The sequence below is a fragment of the Crocuta crocuta genome, unplaced genomic scaffold (assembly GCF_008692635.1).
Source record: "Crocuta crocuta isolate KB4526 unplaced genomic scaffold, BGI_CrCroc_1.0 scaffold36, whole genome shotgun sequence".
NCBI classification, from domain to species: Eukaryota; Metazoa; Chordata; class Mammalia; order Carnivora; family Hyaenidae; genus Crocuta; species Crocuta crocuta.
The window spans coordinates 20,187,946-20,209,237 of record NW_027532203.1 but is presented as its reverse complement, the minus strand read 5'-3'; the positions used below and the strand labels follow the sequence as shown (position 1 = coordinate 20,209,237).

The 21,292-nt window shown below is 34.2% G+C and overlaps 1 long non-coding RNA gene across 1 annotated transcript; it reads right to left on the bottom strand.

Annotated features, from left to right (window-relative positions):
* Positions 1-216: 216 nt before the first annotated feature.
* LOC144242601 (uncharacterized) lies at positions 217-20,591 on the bottom strand. The gene is made up of 3 exons (XR_013338389.1): positions 20,525-20,591; positions 16,357-16,459; positions 217-715 (listed from the first exon to the last, which is right to left on the bottom strand). It is a non-coding gene; the product is annotated as an uncharacterized LOC144242601 (long non-coding RNA).
* Between the last annotated feature and the right edge of the window lie 701 nt (positions 20,592-21,292).

The following is a 21,292-nucleotide window of genomic DNA, read 5'->3' as shown; positions in this document are numbered from 1 at the left end:
TTGCCTGAGGAGATATATCTTAAAAAATGTTGCTAAGACTGAAGTAAAACAAAAAAATACTGTCTATGTTTTCTTTTATGAGTTTATGATTTTAGGTCTCAATTTTAGGTCTTCAATCCATTTTGAGTTTATTTTGTGTACAATGTAAGAAAGTGGTCCAATTTCATTCTTTTGCATAAAGCTGTTTTCTTATCGCATTTCTTGAAAATATGGTCTTTTCCCCATTGTATATTCTTGCCTCCTTTGTCATAGATTAATTGACCACATACGCATGAGTTTATTTCTGGGCCCTCCTGTTCTACTGATCTTATGTGTCTATTTTTGTTTCAGTAGTATAACTTGAAGTCTGGATTTGTGATACCTCTAGTTTTGTTCTTTCTAAAGATTGCCTTGGCTATTTTGATTACATACAAATTTTAAGATTTCTTCCAGTTCTGTGAAAAGTGATATTGCATTTTGATAGGAATTGCATTGACTATATAGACTGCTTTGAGTAGTACTGGAGATTTAAAACATACATATTAATTTATCTAATCCATGAACATATAATATCCTTCCATTTGCATTGTCTTCACTTTCTTTTCATCAATATTTCATAGATTTCAGCATGTAGGTCTTTAATCTCCTTGATTAAGTTCATTCCTAGGTATTTTATTCTTTTTGGTGCAATTGTAAGTGGGATTGTTTTTCATTTTTCAAATTTTTAAAGTTTTTTCTGAAAGAGAGAGAGAGAGAGAGAGAGAATCTCAAGTAGGGTTCCTGCTGTCAGCACAGAGCCCAATATGGGGCTCAAACTCTCAAACCATGAGATCATGACCTGAGCCAAAACCCAGAGCTATATGCTTAACCAACTGAGCCACCTAGACACTCCATAATTGGTATTGTTTTTCTTAATTTCTCTTTCTGCTACTTTATTGTTAATGTATGGTACACAGTCAACTTCTATGTGTACTGATTTTGTAAACTCCAACTTTACTGAATTCTAACATTTTTTGTGGGGTTTGGGGGGTTTTATATGTATAGTATATTATCTAGAAATAGTGACAGTTTTGTTTTTCCTTACTAACATGGATGAACTTTATTTCTTTTTCATGTCTAATTTCTGTGGCTAGATAGTGGAAGTTCTAGATGAATGCAAGTGTTGAGATTTGACATCCTTATCTTGTTCCTGATTTTAGACAAAAAGCTTTCAGTTTTTCACCATTGAGTATGATGTTAGCTGTGAGTTTTTCACATACGGCTTTTACTATGTTGAAGTATATTCTTTCTAAACCCACTCTGTTGAAAGTGTTTATGATGAACAAAGTTTGAATTTTGTAAGATTTTTTTTTCTGCATCTATAGAGGTGACCATATAATTTTTATCCTTCCATCTGTTAATATGATGTATCACACCATTGATTGATTTTTCAAATATTAAACTATCCTTACATCCCCAGAACAAATACCACTTGCTCACGGTGAATGATCCTTTTAACATATTATTGGATTCATTTATTAATATATTATTGAGGATTTTTATGTATATGTTCATCAGAGATCAGATTGTTGAGGTTATATATTTCATCTTCAGTGAGCATTGCTTATTTATATGAACATTTTTATAGTTGAGCAGTTTGTAATAGTCCAAAACTAAAGATAACTCAAATATCAATCACTACTAGAATGGATATATAAATTGTGGAATAATCATATGAAGGGATACTATTTAATAGAATATACCATTGTCATAGAAGATACATGCCCGAATATCCCAAACATAGCAATGAACAAAAGGCAAACAAAATAGTATATCTGTACTCTTCTATTTATATTAAGTTTAAAACTGTCAACACTAATTTATACTGTTAACTCTCAGGATATTATTTTTCTGGGGAAAGGAAGTGACTGTGAAAGGACATGAAGAATGCTTCCGGTGTCTGGTAATATATTTCTTGATTGTTTTTCTGGTTTTATAAATGTGCATAATTTTTGAAAATCATTGAATTGTACACTTACACTTTGAAAAATTACTGTATATACTTTAGTTTTTAATAATTACAAAGTAAATAATATAATTAGTATATTACTAAATATACTAAGTAAATAATTTTAAAGTAATCTTTAAAAAGTCTGTTTCCATGTGAATATAAGATAACCTTCAGGCATCTCAAAAAGTTGCTGAATAAAAGTTGAGAGTACGATAAGGAAGAACTCCAAAAGCTGAGAATATGATTAAGGAAAAATGAACTCATTGTACACACATTAAATGGGATGGTCTAGGAGAATCATTTATATAGATGTTTAAAGAAATTAATTTTTTATCATTTGATCAATTTATAATTTATCATCCCTCTCTCTCTCTCCATCTGTGTGTATGAGATTTTTTCCCACCCCTATCAAATGTCCAGAAATTTGGAGTCATACCATTATAGTCTTTCCTGATCTACCAATCAAAATTTCTATCCAACTATTTTTTATGTCTAATCATTTATTTTGGGAGAAAGTGAGAGCATACATGTGTAAATGAGGAATGGGCAGAAAGAGAGAGGGAGAGTTAGAATCCCAAGAAAGCTCCACACTGTTAGTGCAGACCCCAATGTAGGACTCCATCTTAGGAGCCATGAGATTGTGACCTGAGCTGAAATCAAGAGTCAGACATTTAACTGATTGAGCCACCCAGGTATCCTATCCAACTATTTTAGCCAGTAATGAAACAAGTTGGGAATAATCATGTTTTTCCAGAACCTAGGAAACTAATACTAATCACCCCCTCTTTCCTATCTAGCTATATGAATCTGTTCAGCAATTTAACCCAAGGTTATGCCAGGAGTTTTACTTATTGTGCTTCCTTCTTGTCCTAACAGTTTGTACTTTACAAAATCCAGTAACTTGTTCTGCCCACATTTTTTGGTATATGGGTATTTTGGCCCCTATATCAGTTTCCTGATACCAATTTTAATTTCTATAATTAATGAGGGATCTTTGGTCATATTTTTATAATTGCAGTTGCAAAATTTTTTGTCTAACATTTAACTAATTTGTTCTGGAAACCAAACTTACTTGAAGTTACTAAATAACCACTTACTCTCTGTTTGATTCTTAAGTCAGTAGTTATCATATTTATTTTATCTAATTAAAGGAGCCTCTTCCATGAGTGAGAGTACAGAAGATAAACTTGAAAGATGATTCTTATTCTGGTATTTATTAACATGGTACCATCTATTGCTAAATAGTAGACTTTATCTTTTATGTGTCCTTTCATTTATTCTACTTAGAAATTTGAGTGGGTTTCAGGATCAGCCAATCAAAATGCCTTTCAGGAGGTGATAGATAAATAAATCCCAACAATAGAATATTGATCAGAGCTAAAAAGATATGAGGCACCAAGACTTAAAAAAACATGGAGGACATTTTGTTGCATGTTGCTAAATGAAAGAAGCCAACCTGTAATGGCTGCACACTGTGTGACTCTAAGGATGTAACATTCTCCAAAAAAAGGCAAATCTACTTAGAGAATAAAAGAATCAGTGGTTGCAAGGGGCCAAGCATATGGAGGGATGGTCAGCTGGAGCACAGAGGTTTTATATGGCAGTGGAAGTGTTCTGTGTGATTCTAAAATGAACACATATCATTGTGTATTTCTTAAACCTGTTGAATGATCAATGTCAAGAGTGAGTCTTGCTGTTGTCCATACTTTAGTATGGACTTTGGGTGACAATGACTTGTCAGTGTTGGTTCATGGTTTATAACAAGTGACCACACTCATACTAGAGTTGAATGATGGGAAAAACAAGATGGCAAAGAGGGTTGGTGTATTTGGGAACTCTGGAATTTCCACTAAATTATTCTGTGACAATAAAACTCCTCTAAATCAAAAAAAAAATAAAATGCACATAATACATTAGCACTGTGGTAAACACATATAACTTATAAATAAACATAATGGGGAAAAAGAAATTTGAGTGGTTTTTAAAAAATTACACTTATTATTTTCAGAAGCCCAAATTCATTTCTTTTTTTTTTTGTCTTCATGACAATTTACTACCATTTTATGTCATTCTTTTTTTGTGTCTTACATATATGTTGCTTTTCTTTCTAAGATATCTCTAGATGATCATAAAATTGTATGTGAGAGGCAATAGTGTTTATAAAAAGAAAATAGCTTTTTCAAGAGCAAGAGGTATAGTTATGAGTCTTGGCTTTGTTACCCAATGACCTTGATTTGGTCCTTAATTTCTTTTAGAATCAATTACTCAATTACTTCATCATATACATATATATATATATATGTATCTCAATCTACATATAAAGCATTGTATACTCTACTAATACAACATGTAGTGTGCATAATATATAATGTATACATACTTTATAAGAATAGTTTATGTAGTTTAAAAAATTTTTTAATGTCTATTTTTGAGAGAGAGACAGAGCATGAGTGGGGGGTGTAGCCGAGAAAGAGCCAGACACAGAATCTGAAGCAAGCAAGCTCTAGGCTCTGAGCTGTTAGCAAAGAGCCCAATGCAGTGCTCAAACCCATGAACCATGAGATCATGATTTGAGCCAAAGTCAGATGCTTAACATATTGAGCCACCAGGGCACTCCTTATGTATTATACAGTACACTAATTATTAAATTAAAATTTCCCCTTTCATGCCCTTATATTGGTAGCCATTTGCTTTCTCTTTCAGAGACCATGATCTATGTAGCTGTTTTCTTGACAGTACCAAACTGTCTTGATAACTACAGCATTGTAATACAGTTTGAAGTCCAGAATTGTGATACTTCCAGCCTTGGTTTTCTTTTTCAACATTACTTTGGCAATGTGGGGTCTTTTCTGGTTCCATACAAGTTTTAGAATTACTTGTTCTAGTTCTATGAAGAATGCTGGTAGTAATTGATAAGGATTGCATTGAATGTGTAGATTGCTTTGGGTAGTATAGACATTTTAACAATATTTACTCTTCTAATCCATGAGGATGTAATGATTTTCCATCTTTTTGTCTTCTTTCGTTTCCTTCAAAGCATTCTATAGTTTTCATGGTACAGATCTTTTACCTATTTGGTCAGGTTTATTTCTAGGTATTTTATGATTTTCAGTGCAATTATAAATGGGATCAATTTCTTGATTTCTCCTTCTGCTGCTTCATCTTTGGTGTGTATTTATCCAACAGATTTCTGTACATTGATTTTATATCCTGCGACTTTGCTGAATTGATGTATCACTTCTAACAAATTTTTCTTGGAGTCTTTCACATTTTCCACTTAGAGTATCATGTCATCTGCAAAGAGTGAAAGTTTGACTTCTTCCTTGATAATTTGTGTGCCTTTTGTTTCTTTTTGTTGTCTGATTGCTGACAACAGTACTATGTTGAATAGTGGTGAGAGTGGATACCCCTGTTGTATTCCTGACATTAGGGAAAAAGCTCTGTTTTTTCTCATTGAGGATGATAGTAGCTGTGTGTCTTTCATATATGGCATTTATAATGTTGAAGTATGTTCCTTCTATCCCTACTTTCATAAAGGTTTTTTATCAAGAATGGATACTGTATTTTGTCAAATGCTTTTTTCTGCATCTATTAAGAGGGGTTGTGTGGTTCTTATCCTTTCTTTTATTAATGCAGTGTATAACATTGATTGATTTGGGGCTATTGAACCACTCCTGCAGCCTAGGAATAAATCCTACTTGATCATGGTGAATAATTCTTTTAATGTATTGTTAGATTTGATTTACTAGGATCTTATTGAGAATTGTTGCATCCATGTTAATCAGGGAAATTGGTGTGTAATTCTCCTTTATAGTGGGGTATTTGGGTCTAGTTTTAGAATCAAGGTAATGCTGGCCTCATAGAAGGAGTTTGAGAGTATTCCTTACATTTCTATTTTTTGGAACAGTTTGAGAATAGATATTAACTCCTCTTTAGAAATCCCCTGTGAAGTCACAGGCCCTGGACTCTTTTTGTTAAGAGATTTTGATTATTGATTCAATTTGTTTACTGGTTATGGTCTGTTCAAATTTTCACTTTCTTCCAGTTTCAATTTTGGATTTGAAATTTTGGGTCTTCTAGTTTATATAGTTTAGGAATTTATCCATTTCTTTCAGAATACAGAATTTGTTAGCATATAATTGCTCATAATAATCTTTTACTACTGTTTGCAGTGTTGGTTGTGATCTTTCTTCTTTCATTCTGATTTTATTTATTTGAGTCCTTTCCTTTTTCTTTTTGAGTTTAGCTAGAGGTTTATAAATTTTTTAATTATAACAATCTGCTCCTGGTTTCATTGATCCGTTTTTTTTTTGTTGTTGTTATTATATATATATATATATATATATATATATATATATACACACACACACACACTCACACATATATATACACACATATATATATGTATAAATTTATTTATTTATTTATTTATTTTTGCTCTAATCTTTAGTGTTTCCCTTCTGCTGCTGGCTTTACACTTTATCTGCTATTCATTTTCTAACTCCGTTAGGTATAAAATTAGGTTGTGTAATTGAGACATTTCTTCCTTCTTTAGGAAGACCTAAATTGTTATATACTTCTCTCTTATGGTAGCTCTTTCACATTCCAAAGGTTTGGACTGTCTTGTTTTCATTTTCATTGGCTTCAATGTACTTTTTATTTCCTCTTTAATATCTTGGTTAACCCATTCATTCATTAGTAGGATATTCTTTAACCTCCAAGCATTTGTGACCTTTCCAAAATTTTTCTTGGGGTTTATTCCAAATGTATATAGTGTTGTGGTCTGAAATTATGCATGGTATGATCATCATCTTTTTTTACTTATTGAGGGATGTTTTGTTACCCAGTGATCTATTCTGGAGAATATTCCATGTGCACTTGAGAAGAATGTATATTCTACTTTAGAATGAAATGTTCTGAATATATCTGTTAAGTGCATTTAAAGCCTTTATTTCCTTGTTGATTTTCTGCTTAGATGATCTTTCCATTGCTGTAACTGGAGTATTAAAATGCCCTATTGTTGTATTTGTTATCAATGTGCATCTTTATGTTTATTAATTGATTTATATATTCTTCCAAGTTCGGGACATAGTATTTACAATTGTTAGATCTTCTTGATGGATAGACCCCTTAATTATGATACAATGCCCTTCTTTATCTATTCTTACACTCTGGTTTAAAATAGTTTCTCTGATATAAGTATGGTTACTCCAGCTTTCTTTTGATGTCCATTAGCATGAGAGATGCTTCTCTATCCCTTCACTTTTAATCTACAACTGTCTTTATGTTTAAAATGAGTCTCTTGTAGGCAGCATATAGATGTACTTTTTTTTTTTTTTTAAATCCACTGATACCCTTGTCTTTCGATTGGAAAGTTTAGTCCATTTATGTTCAGAGTGATGATTGAAAGATATGCATTTAGTGCCATATGTTGCCTGTAGAGTTGGAGTTTCTGGTGATGTTCTCTGGTCCTACGTAGTCTTTGTTGCTTTTGGTCTGTTTTGTTTTGTTTTGTTTCTGTATTCAAAGAGTCCCCCTTAAAATTTCTTGCGGGGCTGGTTTAGTGGTCACAACCTCTTAGTTTTTGTCTGTCTGGGAAACTCTTTCTCTCTCTTCTATTCTGAATGACAGGCTTGCTGGATAAAGAATTCTTGGCTTTATATTTTTCTCATTCAACACACTGAATATATCCTGCCACTGCTTTCTGGCCTGCCAAATTTCTGTGGACTGATCTTCTGCAAATCTTATCTGTCTTCCCTTGTAGTTTAAGGATTTTTTTTTTTTACCCCTTGCTTCTTTCATGATTCTTTCCTTGTCATGTATTTTGTGAATTTGACTATAATATGCCTTAGTGATGGTCGAATTTTGTTGAATATAGGAGTTCTCCATGCTTCCTGGATTTTGATATCTGTGTCCTTCCCCGGAGTAGGGAATTTTTCAGCTATAATTTCCTCACATAAACCTTCTGACCGCCCCCCCCCCTTCTTTCCCCCCTCTCTTCATCTTCTGGGACTCCTGCAATACAAATATTATTTCTCTTTAATAGGTCACTGAGTTCTCCCTAAGTTTTGTATTGTAATTTTTTGCCTTTGTTTCCCACTTCTTTTCAACTTCATTATTTCTGATAAGTTTTTATTCCATATCACTGATTTGCTGCTGTGCTTCATCCATCCTTGCCATCATGGCATCCATTCAAGGTTGTATCTGGGTTTTAGCGTTTTTAATTTCACCCTAACTAGACTTTATTTATCTCTGCAGAAAGTGATTCTCTGGTGTCTTCTATTTTTTTTTAAACTCCAGCTAAAATTCTTATAATCATGGTTTTATATTTTAGTTGAGACATCTTACTTATATCTGTTTTGATTAAAGCCCTGGCCATCATTTCTCCGTTATTTCTTTTTGAGTGAATTCCTCTTCCTTGTCATTTTGGAGGAAAGAAAAAAGATAATAAAATTAAATTAAAAGTTTAAGTTAAAAGGAAAACAAAACAAAAATAATGGAAGCTAGATCCTAGTTGTGTTTCAGTCTGCTTGTTAAGAGAAGCTTGAAAGAAAAAAAAAGAAATTTTAAAACAATTTTTTAAAACTTTAATAAGAATTAAATATAAAAACTTTGCTCTTTCTGTATCCAAGAAAGGGGAAAAAAAAACACATAAAAACAGAAGCAAAATGAATGAACAGACAAAAAAACAAATGGGGGCACTTGGGTTTTTCAGTCACTTTAGAGTCTGACTCTTGATATTTGCTCAGGTCATGATCTCACAGTTCCCGAGTTTGAGCCTGTGTTGGACTCTGAGCTGACAGTATGGTGCCTGGTTGGGATTCTGGCTCTTCCTCTGATTCTCCCACACTCAATTTCAATCTCTCTCTCTCTCTCTCTCTCATAAACCTTAAAAAAAATAAAATCCCAAATTAAAGTAGATCCAGTTTCCCCTAGAAATGAAACCTTGTAGCACAGTATAATCCATAGATTAAGCGGGTAGAAGGTATTTATATGGGTCTTCTGTGGGAGGAGCCTGTCGCACTGGGTCTTAGGTCAACTTGCTCTATTGGAGAAGTGTCTAGAGGTCACAGGTGGGCAGGGCTTGGTGTAGGCTCATTGTCCACTTGGTGGCACTGCTTAGCTTACTGGGATCAATTGATGCGGGTGGGCTAGAGGTGAAAATTGCCTCACCACACTCTAGTCTCTAGAGAGGGAATTTAGTGCCTCACAGACATGCCATCAATCATCCCTCCTTTGTCTCAGGCTTCTGTCTGCTCCCTGCCTTTACCCTGTCTGTGTCCAAGCTGTCCACCTGCCAAGAAAAACCTCCCTCCAGAGTTCTATCTCAGATGGGACTGTGTTTCAAAGTTCCACACTTCAGAGACCCTGTGACATAGACCCATGCTGATCCTCTGTGGGAGGCTCTTGTCAAGCAATGGCCGGGTACCGAAAATGTTCCAATTTTTTGTCCCAGAAAATGTTCATGTGACCACAAAACAGCAGAGGCTCAGAGTTTATGTTAAATCACAACACAAATGATGCCAGGGTTTGCTGTTCTCAGCTGGTGTCTTTGTTCCTATACTGGTAAAAATGGCAGCTCTTTGGAGCCAACCCGGACTTTGCCGGCAGATAGGCAGCATCATCTCTAACCAAATTCACTCAAGGAGGGAAACTGCTTCTCCCTGTGCAGCACAGGGAGACCCTACTGCCTGTTTGTAAGCATTCACCCTGCTTCCTCACCAGAGCACCACCTCATATGGAGCCCTGAAATTTCAGACTCTGTGCCTCACTGTTTATTAAATACTGGTGGTACTGAAACACTCCCCTTTTTCTCTGTTAGTGGTTTTGGGTTTGCAGATATCTTATCCGGTGCCCTGCAAGTGTTTCACTCTCTCTAGCTACTTTCTGGAGGAGTACTTTTCTTGCATGATCCCAACATGCTTCACTCTCTCCCCCTTTCTTTCTCCCCTCTCCCTCACAAAATGGCTCCCTATCTTCCTTGCCACTGTGGCTTTTCTCTCCGTCAGTGCACCTCTCCACACCATGTACCTACCAAGATCTCTCATTCAAATTACACAGATGGTTGCATTAATCCTCAAATCAATTTCCTGGATGTTCAAAACGGTTTAATGTTGATGGAGGTGTGTTTCAGGGATTAGAGAAGCTCAGGGTCCCCATACTACTCCACCATGTTAACTCCTCTCAATACATCTTCTTTATTCTATAATCAATAGTACTTAACTATTGTAAACAAGGCTGCAATGAACAAAAGTGTGCACATATCTCTTTGAATAGGTGTTTTTGTTTTCTTCAAATAAAGACCCAGAAATGGGATTGCTGGATTGTATAGTAGTTCTATTTTTAACTCTGAGAAGAATCTCTGCATTGTTTTCCAAAGTGGCTGCGCCAATTTACATTCCCACCAACAGCGCATAAAGTTTTTCTTTTCTCCACATCCTAGCCAACAGCTAATTTTGCCTTTTTGATAAAAGCCAATATGATATGTATGGGTGAGGTAACATCTCATTATGGTTTTTTTGCATTTTTCTGATTAGTGATGTTGAGCATCTTTTTATATGCCTGTTGGACATCTGTAGGTCTTCTTTGGAAAAATGTCTATTCAAATCCTCTGCCCACTTTTAATCCGTTTTTTATATTAAGTTGTGTAAGTTCTTTATTTTGAAAATTAAACCCTTATCTGATATATGATTTGTAAATATCTTCCACCCACTCAGTATGTTACCTTTTTATTTTGTTGATGGTTTCCTTCACTGTACATTAATTTAATGTAATCCCATTTGTTTATTTTAGATTTTACCTTCATGGTTTCAAGTCTTACATTTAGGTGTTTAAATAATTTTGAATTTATTTTAATATATGGTATAAGACAGTGATTCACTCACATTCTTCTACATGTAGCCATCTAATTTTACCAATATCATTTAATAAAGAGATTGTCTTTTCCCCCTTGTATATTCTTGCCTGACTTGTCAAAGGTTGATTGATCATATATGTATTGGTTTATTCCTAGGCTTTTTATTCAGTTCTGTTTATCTTTGTGTTGGATTTCATGCCAGAATCATACTGTTTTGATTACTATAGGTTTGTAGAATAATGCGAAATCAGGAAACTTGGCAACTTTAGCTTTTTTCTTAAGACTGATACACTCATCTTGGGAATTTTATGTTTCTATATAAATTTTAGGATTATTTGTTCCAATTCTGCTGCACTGAGTCTGTAGATTGCTTTTGGTAGTATGAATGTTTATTATATGAATTCGAATCCACGATCACAGTATAGCTTTCCATTTGTTTGTGTCATCTTTAATTTCTTTCAAAATGTCTTACTATTTTCTCAGCACCGGTCTTTCACCTTCTAGATTAAGTTTGTTCTCAGCTATTGTTTTTGGTGCAATTGAAAATGTTTTTCTTTTTAATTTCTCTTTCTCCTGCTTCATTATTTGTGTATAGAAAGACAACAGGTTTCTGTACATTGATTTTGTCTCCTGCAGCTTTACTGAATTCACTTATCAATTATAATAACTTTTTGGTGGTATCTAGGGTTTTCTATATATAGTATCACGTCATTCGCTGATAGTGCCAGCTTTACCTCTTCTTTACTAATTTGGATAATTTTAATTTTTCTTGTCTGATTGCTGTGGCCAGGACATCCAATATTATGTTGAAGAAGAGTAGTGAGAGTGGACCTTGTCTTGTTCTTCATCTGGGAGAAAAAAACTGTTTTTCACCATTGAGTGTGATGTTAGTTGTGGATTTTTCATATATGGCTTAGGTATTTTCCTTCTATACCTACTTTGTTGAGAATTTTTATCATGAATGGGTATTGGGCTTTATCAAATGCTCTTTTCTGCACCTATTGAGATGATCATGGGCTTTTTGTTTTTATCTTTTATATTGTTAATGTGATGTATCCTGTTGCTTGATTTGCAAATATTAAGCTATCCTTGCATCCCAGGAATATATCCCACTTGATTATGGTGAATTATTTTTTTAATTTATTGTTGCATTCAGTTTGCTAATAGTTTATTGAAGATTTTTGTATGTATGTTTGTCAGAGATTTGGACTGGCAGTCTTCTTTTTCGTAGTGTCTTCTAGTTTTGGTATCAGAGTAATGCTGGCTTTATAGAATGAATTTGAAAGCTTTCTTTCCTCTTCTAGTTTTTGGAATAATTTGAGAGGAATAATTTGAGAATAATAGGTATTAACTCTTCTTTAAATGTGTAGTAGAATTCATCTTTGAAGGCATCTGGTTCTGGAATTTTGTTGGGAGATTTTTGATTACTACTTAAACTTCATTGCTAGCAATTGCTCTGTTCAAATTTTCTTTTTCTACTTCAGTTTTGGTAGGTTATGTTTCTATGAATTTATCCACTTATTCTAGGCTTTCTGATTTGTCAGCATATAGATTTTCATAATATGCTCTTATAATCCTTAGTATTTCTGTGGCATTAGTTTTTATTCCTCCTTCTGATTTGATTTGGGTCATCCTGTTTTCTTGAGTCTGGCTAAAGGCTTATCAATTTTAGTGATCTACTCAAAGAACTAGCTCCTGGGTTCACTGAACTTTTTTTTTTTTTGTCTTTTTCATTTATTTCTTCTCTAATTTTTTAAAAATGTTTTCCTTCAACTAGCTTTAGGCTTTATTTATTCTTTTTCCCCCTAGCTCTTTTAAGTGGAAGGTTAGGTTGTTTATCTCAAAATTTTCTTGCCTTTTGAGGCAGGCCAGTATTGCTATAAATGTTTCTCTTGGAACTGCTTTTGCTGCATCCTGCAGATTTTGGAACAATTTTCTCTTTGATTTCTTGGTTGACCCTTTCATTACTTAGTAGCATGTTGCTAGTTTGCATGTATTTGTGTTATTTCCAGATTTATAAATTGTAATTTATTTCTAGTTTCCTACCATTGTGGTCAAAAAGGTCCTTGATATGATTTCAATTGGGACTTTTATCTTGGAGGAAGCTTTTAAATTACTGATTTAATTCATTAATTTTAATTTATTCTTTTTTGTTTTGTTTTGTAATTCAGTCTTGGAAGACTGTTTCTAGAAATTTGTCCATTTCTGCTAGATTTTCCAATTTGTTAGCAAACATTTGTAGTAGTTTCTTATGATCCTTTGTATTTCTATACTATCAATTGAAGTTTCTTTCATTTAAGATTTTATTCATTTGGGACCTCTTGTTTTCTTTCTTAATGAGCCTGGCTAAAAGTTATCAATTTTCTTCAAACAATCATCTTTTAGTTTCTTGGATGTTTTCTATTGTTATTTAAATCTGTATTTTATTTATTTCTGCTCCAATCTTTTTATTTCCTTACTTCTACTTATTTTAGCCTTTGTCTTTTTCTGGTTCCGTTAGGTGTAAAGCTGGAATTCTCTTCCCCAGATTTTTCTTATTTCTTCAGTCAGGCTTGCATTGCTGTGAAGTTCCTTCTTAGAACTGTTTTTGCTGCATTCCACAGATTATGTTTCCATTTTAATTTGTCTCAAGGTAGTTTTTAATTTACTTCTTTGATTTCCTCATTGAACTATTGGTTTTTCAGTAATATGTTATTTATAGACCATGTTTTTGTTTTTTCGAGTTTCTTCTTGTGATTGTTTCATACTGTTGTTTGAAAAGATGCTTGATATTATTTCAGTCTTCTTGAATTTATTGACACTTGTTTTTTGTGCAAACATCATCTATCAGGCAGAATGTTCCATATGCATTGCAAAAAATGTATATTATGGAGATTGGAGATGAAAAGTTCTGTATAATAAATCTATCTGGTCTAATGTGTATTTAAGGCTACAGTGTCCTCAGTGTTTTGGGTGTGAATGATTTATCCCATTGATTTAAGTGGAGTATTATAGTGAGTCCCTATATTATTGTCTTAACATCTATTTCTCCCTTTATTAATCTTTGTTCTATGTAATTAGGTTCTATTTTGGGTGCATTAATATTTACACATTTACCATCTTCTTTGATCTCTTTTTTATTATGTAATTTCCTTGTCTTTTATTATAATCCCTGTTTTATAGTCTATTTTTTCTTATATAAGTATTTTTAGCTTTCTGTTTCAATTTGCATGGAATACATTTTTCTATCTTTTCACTTTCAGTTGTTTTTTTAAATCTGAAGTATCTTTTAGATATCATATGAATGGTTCTTGTTTTTTTATTCACTTAGCAACTCTGTGTTTTTTGATGGGAACATTTAGTCCATTTACAATTCAAGTAATTTTTAACAAGTGTGTACTTATAGACATTTTTCTGTTTTGTTTTCCAGTTGTTTATGTAGTTCTTCTTTGGTCCTTTCTTCTCTTGGATTCTTCCCTTATGATTTGATGTGTTTCTTTATTTTTTATGTATTGAAGTTTTGGGTGTGGTTATCATTAGGTTCATATATATTGACCTTTATATGTGGCAGTTTGTTTTAAGCTGATAGTTGCTTACGTTTGGTCACATTCTAAAAGCACTACATTTTTACTCTCCCTAATATATTCTATGTTTTTGATGTCTTATATTACATCTTTTTATCATTCTTGATTGCCTCAAATGTATTTTTACTTCATTTATTGTATTTTTAAACTCTGATTGGTTCTTATATTTTTAAATTCTTTGTTGAAGTTCTCAGAGGCTTTATCCATTTTTCTTCCAAGTTCAATAAGCGTCTTTATAATACATTTAAAATATTTGGTATAATTGACACACTATGTTAGTTTCAGGTGTACAACTTAGTAATTTGACAAGTTAATACATTATGCTATGCTCCCCCAAAATATAGCTACCATCTGTCTCATTACATCATTATTACAGTATCCTTGTCTCTATTTTTTATGCTCTGTTTTTTATTCTCATGACTTCTTCACAAATGGATCCCTGTATCTCCTCCCCTTGATTCATTTGCCCACTCCCCCCACCTTCCCAACTGGTAACTTTCAGTTCTCTGTATTTATAGTTCTGATTCTGCTTTTTGTTTATTAATTTTTTAAGATCCCATTCATGAGTGGAATCATATGGTATTTGTCTTTCTCAGAATTATTTTACTTAGCATAATACCCTCTAGGTCCATTCCACATTGTCTCAAATGGCATGAGGCCACCCTCTTTATAGGTGTGTAATATTCCATTGTATATGTGTACATAATTTCTTTATTCTTTATACATTTTCTTTATTCATCCATCTATTGATGGACAACTAAGTTGCTTTCATTTCTTAGTTATTGTAAATAATTCTGCAATAAACATAGAGGTGCATATATCTTTTTGAGTTAGTGTTTTTATTTTTTCCTGATAAATACCCAATAGAAGAATTACTGTATCAGATGGTATTTATGTTCTTAATTTTTTGAGGAAACACCTTACTGTTTTCCACAATGACAGTACCAATTTGTACTCCTACCAACAGTGTATGAGGGTTCCATCAGTATGCCTTCTTTGATAAAACATCTATTCAGGTTTTCGGCCCATTTTCTGGTTGGAGTTTTTTGGTGTTAGGTTGTATTAGTTCTTTATATATTTTGGGTATTAACCCATTATTGGGTATATCTTTTGCATATATCTTTTCTCATTTAGTAGGTTGGACTTTTTTTTGTTGATGGTTTCCTTTGCTGTGCAGAAGTTTTCTATTTTGATGTATCCCAAATATGTTTATTTTTGTTTTTGTTTCCCATGATTAAGAGATATATCTAGCATAATGCTGCTATGGCTGATGTAAGAGAAATCACTGCCTGTTTTCTTAAATTTTTAAAGTTTTATGGTATAGTTTAATCATTACTTTAAACTTTTTATTAGGTACATTATCTTTTTCCTCCCTGTGGTTTTATCTTATTCTTTCATTTTGAGCATATTCATTTGTACCCTCATTTTATTTGAATTTCTCTATTTCCATCAATTAGGCAGAACATCTATCTTTCCTAACCTTTAAGAAATGGACTTAGGAGAATCCTGTTTAGAATGTGTGTGTCTGAAATATTTGGCTGGACTGTTGGACCTGGAATCAGTATGAGCTGTCCCATGGTACTATGGTGGCTCCAGAAGGCTGGCAAGAGTGGTATGATCTACAGACTGAGGTTTCACTTGGATGGCCCTAGCAGTCTAGCTATAGCACTTGGGTCCTGCTCCTATCCACATTATCAAAGTGGAGGAGGAAAGTAAATGTAATAAAAAGGCCTTTATCTGTGGCTTTGACCTCAGAAAGAGTTGTACTAGTTTCCTACCTGATTGGTGGATGGATTTCCTTTGTTTATAGTTTTCACTATTTAAACTACTTTTTTTTCTGGGTTTGCACCTGGATGGGCAAGTTGTCACATCCTTGGGGGTGTTCCTATCATCTCTGTGTCTTTGTCTTTCCTACACTTTTCTATATGGTCCCTCTTTCATTTGTTGTACTAAAGCTATCTACTCACCCCTCAGTTCTTCAGAAGAAATTGCTCTCTATATAGGTGTAGATTCATTGTGTCCATGACAGGAGATTTCAGGGTTTTCTGTGCTGACATCTTGGACAATACCCTAGGAGCACAATTTATAAACGTGTTAATTGGTGACTGCACATATGATCCTATATTATTTCACTTATTCCCCTTAACAACTTAACAAGATGGGTACTAATATTATACCCATTCTGCATTTGGAAAAACTAAGACCTAAGTTGGTCACAAAATTGACTATGTGGTCACCCATTTGACTAAACAAGTGCTGAACTGGGATCTGAACTCATGGACATTTCTCAAGCACAGATAAAGAGCTGATGAAATTACCTGCCCATAATAATTACTACTATTTATTACAGTCAACTAGGATACATTTCAGGTTCCTTACAATTAAAACAGTTTAACTATATAGTCATCAGTGGGTTTGATAGTACACTTATATCTCAGTTACCCATGTCAGAAGCATTTCTAAATCTGAGGAGGAAATGACCATATTTTTTGTATATCTCCTCCTTCTGGGTAGTAAAAATAACTGGTTTTCTTTGACATCGTTAAATTCTATTATTCTTTAGAATAAGAACAGCTGCATTCTCTTCAGCTTCAGATCTGTTTTACACCTCCTATGACTATGAATCTGTACTACTCATTCTCTCATGATGGGGTTTCTTTCTTTTTGATCTTGACTGTAATCTCCCTCTCTCAAAATATTCCTGTTTTGCATTCTTATTTGGCATCTTCTTTTATATATTAGAATTCTTCTGGCTTCTTAATAAGCCAGAATATTTAAAAAATAGCTCTCAAATGTCTTCACTTGAGGGGAGATATCAGTGGTAGTTACAAAACGTGTTTTATTCCTAAACCTCTGAGATTTCAAGCATTGCTGTAGACATTTTTTGCATTAGAACTTTCTTGTGCCTAGGAAAACACATGAAGCAGAGGTAGAACACTGCTGAGTAATAGAAGTTAAATGTAGACAAAGCCATTACCCCATCACTAAAATTTGGATTCTCTGCTGATCAGTTTGGTTTTGATTTAATGGACCAGATTGGGAAACACAACAAGCCCATGAATCACTAGGAACTGAATGTTATTCTTCTCTCTTTGCCCCCATGGAATTCTGTCTCATAGCTCAGACAAGGTATAGAGGAGAATTCCTTCAAGGCTGCAAAGCAATCCATTTAACTCTAGGCCCTGAGAGAGCCTTGAGTCAGCTTGCTGCAGATTCCACCAGTGAGCTTTGACTTCTCAGCAATCTCTCTCTTGAGAGGCTTCCCAGAAATCCATCCGTTCAGCTCACCCCTGAATGCACTTTGAGCAACTGGCTGCCTCTCCTGTAAGCACGTTATTAATGGTCTCTTTTCAAAAGCAGAGATAGTGCCCTGGAAAATGTGATATTGATTTTTCCCCTCCTTTCTCACTGTTTCAATCACTGCTCGTTTGAATGGCTTTCATTTTTAGCAACAACAAGAGAATCTTCGAAGAAAAGTGGTTTATAGGATCAGCCTGAAATAAAATCACTGCTCAATTTAAGCTCTGAAAAATACTATTGATATTTTAATAGAAGTTTGGTGAGCCTATTGCCAGCTCAATAATAGCTACAAGGAGTTTATACACAGAAATCATACTTAGGGATCGTTTTATTTCTTAGGCAGTATGTGTTAACAGCAAATAACGGTTTAAACCTTCACTCACTTCCATACTGTATACATCAAGAGTCTCAAGAGTGTGGAAATGTTCAGAGTACTTCAAAAAGGGGTGAAAGACTTTCTACAACTCCAATGATTTGTCTCTAATTGGCCCTTGTTGAGGAAACCTTGGTTGGTTTTCTCTTAAGCTCTCTATTTTCCTATGTTGGCATCAGGAAATCCCAACAATTTTATAGCTGAAAGACATAAGGATAGTGTAGTAAATGGGTTTGGTGTACGGATGAGAAAAGCAAAGCTCATTTCACGGTGTGATTTAATGGAGGTGGCACAGTCTCAAATTCCTGTCCAGGACTCTCTCTCTGTGGGCACCTGGAATTCTACCTACCTGAACTTTGTTATAGTTCTGACTTCTCTCCTCTATTTTCCTCCCATAGTCTCAAAAATACCCATGGATCTTCTCCATGTTTAATCCTCATATGCTGTACAAATATACTCACATATGAGACACACTAGTGATAAAATATTATTTGGTATATTACTTAGAATATTACCTTCAAGGATCATGTCAAGAACCACCTCTTCCAGGAGACTCATGTGTGACATCAGTCCCTATCAATGTCAGTCTTTTCTGTCAGCCCCTGTAAATCCTTGAAAATGCCTTGATTTGCCCTTAATTATTCTATGTGTGAACAAAGATTTCTATTGAGGTATTTAAAATAAACATTGATTGGGGCGCCTGGGTGGCTCAGTAGGTTAAGCATCCGACTTGGGCTCAGGTCATGATCTCACGGTTCGTGGGTTCAAGCCCCGCGTAGGCTCTGTGCTGACAGCCAGCTCAGAGCCTGGAGCCTGTTTCAGATTCTGTATCTACTTCTCTCTCTCAGAAATAAATAAAAAACATTTTTAAAAAATTTAAAAAAAATAAAAAAAATAAACATTGATTAAATGAATAGATTTACTATACAGTATTTACTATGTGACTAATAAATGTGTAAGACACTATGCTATGTGTTAAGAGGAATACAAGTAACAATAAAACATATTTTCCTCTATGTTTAATGCAGATGCATGTCTTAAATGTAGAAGAATTTTCACAGGAAGAGATTGGTATAGAAGATAGTAATCAGAAGGAAAAACAAGAGCAGAAGAATTTAGGGCTTGTCAATATAGTGGAATTAGGATGTTTGGGAAAATGTAATGAGATTTAATTTCAAATATGTGATTAATGGAGAAGAAATAGGATGAGAAATAAAATGTTTCTGAGTTTGGAGGATCACAGCTATGCTTTTAGTATATTATACAGACAGGGGAAAAATCTTGATTGGGATATCCATTCATTCAGTCATGCAATAAATATTAATTGGGAACATCCTATATGTAAGGTGCTATTCTAGGCTCCAGGGATACTTTGTTTTTTTGTTTTGTTTTGTTTTGTTTTAAATGTTTTATTTATTTCTAGGAGAGAGAGAGACAGCGTGAGCAGGGGAGGGTCAGAGAGAGAGGGAGTCACAGACTCTGAAACAGGCTCCAGGCTCTGAGCTGGCAGTCAGCACAGAGCCCGACGCGGGGCTCGAACCCACGAACTGCGAGATCATGACCTAAGTGAAAGTTGGACGCTTAACCGACTAAGCCACCCAGGCGCCCCAAGGCTCCAGGGATACTTTGAAATGATAGGGTTAGGAAGCTATTACATCGAATAACAGACTAACATGATTGTTATGTAAATAAAGAGCAAGAGTTAGATTAATTAAATGTTGGAGAAATTGTGCCTGATTGAACATGAAAGCAAAAGAGCCAGTATTACATAAAACATTAGAATGTCATTAATAGGAGGGGCAGTGAGAGGAATTTACTGGAGGTCTATGTAGGTAGAGGACAAACACTGGTGAATTATATTTGGGCCATGGTACTAGGGATAGGATATTGGATGGAAAATTTCTCTTTTAGGATTTTCCTTTTTATTCTTCCATAGAGTTGTTTGATTAGATAGGTCTGTAACCAAAGAGGCTGCCTGACCTGCTTTGTGCTGGCATTAATGCTTAACTTCTAGGAAGATGTAGAGAGCCACTGTCATCAGAAACCAGGCCAACTCCCATGGGAAAGGAAGTGCCTTAGTCTCATTAGAAAAAGTCTTGCAAGTTCCACATGGCCAAGCACCTCTCACCAGGAGCCTACATTGACTGGGGGGATATCCTTATAGTAACAAATGGTACAGGATTTGCCTAGCCTTTTCTTCTTTGTGCATATCTTTCTTGGGGACCATGAAGGAAAATAGTTCTGGCAACTAGTCAATCTCATTTTTTTTTCCCCAGCAAAGGGGAGCCTAATATAATCTGGCTATTAGAAGCAGGGTTCCTGCTTCCTGTTTCCATAGTTAGCCAGACCTGATACAGGACCTAAACAACTCACTATCAATAGGCCCCACAAAATTTTTTTCCACCCAGTAACTAGGTCAGTACCTAAAATGTGGACAAGTAATCATAGGATAAGTTTCTTACCTTTATGAAAACCACACCCTTGGTGTAACTTAATACACTGGTTGGGAGGAGATTTGATGGCTAGGAAGACCAACACAAATTTAGAATGGCCACTTCATTAATTACCTGAAAACAAACTGGAGGAAATATATTAAATCCAAACTATTCTCACCAATAGAAAATAAATTCAAATTACATTTCTTCCCTATTTGACATCTATGATTACAGACATTATGACATTGATTCATGAACCTGAGAAGTAGAATTTTTGTTATTTTAAAGTCTCAGGACATGAACTCAGTATTGAATTTTTGAGCTTATTTTTGTTATTTTCCAAGATAAATATGAATAACCTCATTTTTAATTATTTTTAATTATACTTTTCTTCAGGGTATTGACTTATCCTTAAATGGATAGCTTCTCATTGCCTACAGAATTTGTTACAAACATCTTACTTTAACTGCATCAAAGGCCTTATAATATTTGAGCACGATCTGCATTTCACTTATTACTATGATAAATATTTATTGATGTAGATGTCATAAATATCTTTTCTCACAGACCTCAATAGAATCATTTCATCTTCAAACATTTTAAATATTGGGCTGGCTGTGGAGTAAATGGAAACTCTCTGCAATATTCTTGCAACTTTTCTGCAAACCTAAAACTATTCTAAGATATACAGCTTATTAGTATAAACTTAAAATATAAAATATAAAATTTATTAAATATTAAAAACAAAAACTCTATGAATTAACTTGAGGCAAGCAATCTGTTACAAAAGCAAAA